The sequence below is a fragment of the Cyprinus carpio genome, unplaced genomic scaffold, assembly GCF_018340385.1.
Source record: "Cyprinus carpio isolate SPL01 unplaced genomic scaffold, ASM1834038v1 S000000787, whole genome shotgun sequence".
Classification (NCBI taxonomy): domain Eukaryota; kingdom Metazoa; phylum Chordata; class Actinopteri; order Cypriniformes; family Cyprinidae; genus Cyprinus; species Cyprinus carpio.
The window spans coordinates 1,049-7,221 of NW_024873516.1; the positions used below are offsets into that span (position 1 = coordinate 1,049).

At 36.8% G+C, this 6,173-nt stretch overlaps 1 long non-coding RNA gene across 1 annotated transcript; it reads left to right on the forward strand.

Annotated features, from left to right (window-relative positions):
- The first annotated feature begins 2,202 nt into the window (after positions 1–2,202).
- On the forward strand, positions 2,203–4,319 carry LOC122143107. Its single transcript, XR_006158960.1, has 3 exons — positions 2,203–2,475; positions 3,665–4,012; positions 4,094–4,319. It is a non-coding gene; the product is annotated as an uncharacterized LOC122143107 (long non-coding RNA).
- The last annotated feature ends 1,854 nt before the right edge of the window (positions 4,320–6,173 follow it).

Sequence of the window (6,173 nt, forward strand, 5' to 3'; positions counted from 1 at the left end):
TCTGTCGTTTTTTCTGCCCAAACTCTCAGTCGGGTTCTGCTGTGCTGTATGATAATACTGCAGCCTTGTCTACGGTTTCCACAGAAGATCACATGAACAATCAGGACATTCATTATTCAGCTATTCATTTCAAGCAGTCTCACACAAAGAAGACATCATCAGCTCCTACTGTGATATACTCACCCACAGATGATGTTCATTATGCTGCTTTGAAGTTCAGCTGAACCTTAGCTAAGCCCCATCTTAAAATAGACCTACAGTACTAAACAACCCAACTGTTGCTGTCTGCTGTATTGTGACCAAGCTTTTGCTCATATCAAATGTCTATGAATGTCCTGTATATTTGCATAGTTTTATGGAATTTTACAGAATTTACTCAAATTTATGGACAAATGTTGAGGTGTGTTATTCATAGGTGCCTGTAACTAATAATATATTTCTTTAATTTTATTTGAATAAAATTTTCTGTTCATTAAATAACCCAGAAAAAGCTAATTGTATCATGGTTTCCGCTGCTTAAAATGGAGCTTTGCCATTACAGAAAATAATTAAACATTTAAAAATATTTTTTTTTAATTCTAATTTTAAATGGAACTTAATTCTGATTAATTCAATGTTTTTGAATGTGTTTTTGATCATAAAAATGCAGCCTTGGTGAGTATAATCTGGCCCCAAATTTTTGAATGGTAGTTTATATGACATATAATATGGCATTTATTTTTTTAATTTATTGCATTACATGTAATTTACTATCATAAAATATGAAAAGGTTTAATAAAAACAATTATCTACATTTAAATTAAATGATTCTATTCCTAAACACTTTCAGAGAAATTCCAGTTACAAAACTGTACTTATCATGTAGCTTACATGTCGTCTTTTAAAAAAATGTTTTATTGTATTATTATATTATATCTATTATAGAGAATTATATTATGCAACTAGATTATTTCTATAAGCAGCATATTATTGAAAACAGAAATGCTTTTTTTAATTACAATTAGACCAAATGGAAACCAAATAATATTTTCAGGCATTTCATCCTTTTCATTATGGACATATTTTGTGTTCTGTGTGGGACTGTATTGTGGTGCCCCAGTCTCCAAATTTTAGGGGAAAAGAAAAGCGGCTTCAGAATGGAGCAGCATTCATTGATAAAACAAAAGGCCTTCATCATTTTAGGCCTATATCATAAAAACAATGAAGGTTTAAATTGAGATTTTAATTGATATAAAATAAAGTGCTGGTCTTGAAGTGATCTCGAGTCTTACTTTATCAACTAGTAAAAGACGTTATTGTCAAATGCACTGGTTTGTCATGTGACTAAATATAAAATGTGACTTGACACTCCTAAAATTCAATGATTATTAAATACCAGTGAGTCGATGCCAAGGGTGTGTAGTGGGATGTTTTCAAGAGTTTCATCAACTGGGAAATTATAAAACAGTTCTAATGAATACAGCTACTGTAGTTGTTCAGCAGTAAGGGTGTATTTTTGGTCCTTCACACAAGTTCTAAAAAAAAAGAAAGAAAGAAAAGAAAGTTTTATTTTTGGTTTTATTTTATGTTAAACTTTTGATTTATTTTTTTTTTTTTTAATTTTAATTTTTTCAATATACACAACGCACGGCAAAATCAACAAAGCAATTTAATAAGTGGAAAAACTGGTTATTAGTATTTGTGTTAATATTTTAGGGCCGAGCAGTGCTTTGTCCTGTTTAAACACAGCTTGGTAGACTTCAGTGCTTTATGATCTGAGCTGTAAAATTTTAAGCTTTTGTTTGCTACAAATATTATTTATTTTATTTTACTTCACTTTTTCATCTTGATCAGACATTGGTGAAAACAAATTAAAAGGGCATCTGATTCCCTGTTACCACATTATTGTAAGAAAAAATGTTCAAACATTTATTTATTTAATTTATGGACAAAAGTCGCTATATTCTAAATGTTCACCATTGTTATTTAAAACCCATTCCCTGTTATATATTTTTTTTAAAAATACATTTTTGTCTATTTAGATTTCTACTTGATATGAATTGAAAATTTAAAAAAAAGCTAAACTTTTTTTTTTTTTTTTTTTGCAAAAAGATGCTGTATATATATATATATATTTGTTCAAGTGTGTCAGTAAGAAAAGGGAAGGAAACAAGATCTGTAGAGTGTCTGCCACAGCTTTGAAATCAGACTGTCGAAATCACAACTAACATCTGAGGACAACTGCAACATGTAATGTAGGTAAACCTAATATTTAATTGTTTTAAAATGTCATTTTAAGCCTGCCTTTCTAAAGTGTTTTACTGTATTCATGATTTTGACTTTAATGACCCTTCAAGTGTGTCACAGTTAAACTCAATGAGAGTCTTCTTTTCAGCACGAGCAGCTCTGTGTCTTTCATTGTATATGTTAATTTACACAAAGTGAAGATCATGAACTCCAGACTCTCACCGCTGATCCTGCTGCTGCTCATTCCAGGTCTGAGCATTGTGTGTGTGTGTGTGTGTGTGTGTGTTTCTCCTCTGTAACGTTTTCCTTTAAATGTGGCTATAATTACATTTCAAGTGTTCAAAGAGTGATTACTTGGATCATTATCGCTTTATACTTTCAAACAGTTGAAATCATTTCAGAAGAGTTTAACTTATTGTCCATTAGGTCAGAATGTCAATCTTAATGTTGGTTTAATTTAACTCTCCACGTGGGCAGGATTTTCGGACTATATATATATTTACAAATGTGAGTATAGATACGTTTAAAGGAGTCATGAAATGGAGAATCAGAATGATCCTGATATTTACACATATAATAAAAAACATATACTGGACGTTTCAGAACTTAGAACTAACCAGTTTAAAATATAAATTATTCTTGTACACCCTTCTGAATCACCCAGTTTTGAAATCGGCAGATTCATGACGTCACTATTTCCTCTCAGCATCCCCACAACATGCATCATCATCGTATGTAATCATCAGTGTTGTGCAAGTTACTTCCAAACTGTAATACGTTATAGATTACGTGTTACTGTTATTTAAAAGTAATTCCTTACCTTACAATATTACTGTCTCAGATTTGTAATGTGTTACATGACTCCTGTATTAATTTTGAGTTACTTTCACCGAAATAACTACAGAAGTAGAACTTAACATTCTGAAATGACAAAATGTACTGCAGAGCATTTCACACCCAGCAGGGTGATATGGTGTAGCATAATGACTGTGGGCTATCCAGACTACTAATAATGTAGCTTATAATTGGCAACGTGAAGGCTCAAGACAATGCAAGAAAGGATAACAGCCAGAATCACAAACGATCCAAGTCTGTTAAAAGTATGGTAGAGGTAAAGTGATTATCTGGAAATATCTGTGATATATATATATATATATATATATATATATATATATATATATATATATATATATATATATATATATTATATTTTTTTTTTCTTTCTTTTACAAATATTAGACCTTTTATTTTGTCCAAAAAAAAAAAAAAAAACCGTTTTCAAACTTTATAAACTAACCTTGAGAAACAATATGAATCCTGAAACTGCATTTCATGACCCTTTAAATTTGACATTTTAACAAACAAATAAATAAATTGAGCAATGTGGTTGCGTTGGCAGAGAGCAGGCATTGTAACATTGTAACATTTTCTTGTTCAGGCTTTGTAACATTGGACCGTCTCTCTGTGACCTGTAGTCAAAAGAGTATTTGTGCATTAAGCGGGTCCCAGGCGACACTGAAGTGCTCTTACTCCAGCAACAAAATCAAAACTGTGTTCTGGTTCAGCGAGAAACAAAGTAAAAACTGGAAAAAAAACAATGAACCTGAAGATTTGACTTTAGACTCAGATTACTCAGGACGGGTGGAGCAGATGGTCACAAAAGACCATTCAACACTCACAATATCAGACGTGTGAGAGAGAGACTCTGGAGAATATCAGCTCATGTTCATCATGAAGGATGGAGTTAAACATCTCAGCTCGGCGGCCGTCAGTCTAACAGTCACAGGTGAAACTTAGTCGAGATTCTGCTCACTTCAGCTGTTTTCATTTGACGTGATGAAGTTTTCTTAATCTTTACTCTATTCAGACCTGCAGGTGAGGATGAATCCTGCATCTACAAACCAGACAGATGAGACAGTAGAACTGATCTGTGATTCTTCCTGTGATTTCACCTCTAAAGTTCACTATTACTGGAGGAAGAATGGACAGTATTTCAAAAATTCAAAGTCCTCAGAAATATCTGTGTCAGTCAGCAGAGATGCTGGAAGCTTTTCTTGTTCTCTTTATTCACACCGTGAACATCCCTCCTCTTCTGTGTGTGAGTGTCAAATAATAAACAAATCTGTATATACTGTAGCTATACATGGAATAGTATGTAATATTGTTTGTTCATACTTGTGTACACTTGCAGTCAAACTTATCTGCAAAATGTTAATTATTTTACCAAAATAAGAGGGATCATACAAAATTCATGTTATTTTTTATTTAGCACTGACCCGAATAAGATATTTCTCATAAGATATGCTTACATATATTCCACAAGAGAAAATTATAGTTGAATTTATAGTGTTATCTGGATGATCCATGTTCTTTAATTTTATGTATTTCATTTTTTGTGATAGTTGTTCATGAGACCTGTAATGAACCAGAACTCGACATGGGATCCATATGCAGGCTTTATTGCAGCAACTCGTAGTCGTACAGGCAATGGTCAGTACCAGCAATATCAGGAACGTAGGGAGAACAGAGAATCAAAATCCAGTAAACAAGCAAGGGTCGGTAGGCAGGCAGCAAAGGTACGTAAAGGATATCAAACAGGATCGGCAACAGGAAAACAAACACGGGTACTAACGCTCAGAAATGACAGACACAGCAAATCAAGACTTCGCGTTGATCTCTTGTGATAGTCCAGCTTATATACACAAGTCCGGATGAATTGCACCTGTGACGGTGATCAGAGTCCAAGGACGGGGCTTGTGGGAAATGTAGTGTAGTCAGTGTAAATGAATGGATGGATGCGTGTGTGGTCAGTATTCAGGTGAGGGTGCCCCCTGCTGGCCAGCAGAGGGAATCACGGGGTTCGTCTCCATGACAGAGCCCCCCCCCTGCGAGCGACTCCTGGCGCGAGGAGGCAAACGACGTCGGGGTCTACCACGGGGTCGAGGGGCCGGTCTTTCAGGGTGTAAATGATGAAATTCATCGATGAGATTGGGATCTAGAATATCCTCAGAATTTACCCAAGAACGTTCCTCTGGACCGTACCCCTCCCAGTCGACCAGATACTGCAGGATTCTTCCCCGACATCTGGAATCAAGTAATTCCTGGACTTGGAACGCCTCCTCGCCCTCAATGGTGATGGGTTGAGGGGCCTGTTCACGGGACCTCCCCTCTCCCCTCGTCTCTGGGACCAGCAGCGGGCTTGAGCAAGGAGACATGAAAAGTAGGAGAAATATGGTATGTGTTAGGAAGTGCGAGCCGGAAGGAAACTGGGGTTATTTGTCTGATGATCTGGAATGGACCCACGTACCTTGGACTCAGTTTGTGGCATGGAAGCCAGAGACGGAGAAGCCGTGTTGATAGCCACACCCATTGACCCGGCTGGTAGTTGGGACCTGGGCGCCTTCTGCGGTCCGCTTGCTCCTTCTGCCTTCGAACAGCGTGTTGAAGATGAACATGAGCCCGATTCCAAACCTCCACCCTGTGCGTCATCCAATCGTTCACGGCCGGCACGTCCGTTGGATCCCCTGACCATGGGAACATTGGCGGTTGGAACCCCAGTACACATTTAAAGGGAGTCAGACCAGTTGAGGGTTTGAGAAGGGAGTTCTGCGCATATTCAGCCCATAGTAAGTATTGAGCCCAATCGTCCTGATTCTGATTGCAGTAGGTTCTAAGAAAAGCGGTTCAATTCTTGGTTGAGCCTCTCTACTTGTCCGTTGGCCTGGGGATGATAACCAGAGGTGAGGCTGACATTGACATTCAGGGCTTTGAAGAAAGCTGACCATAGTTGAGAGGTGAATTTAGGTCCTCGGTCTGACACGATGTCTTCGGGTAAGCCATATAACCGAAAGACCCAATTGCAAAGATGTTCCGCAGTCTGGAGAGTTGTGGGTAGTTTGGGTAGTGGAATGAGTCTGCAAGCCTTGGAGAATCGATCAATGATGGTA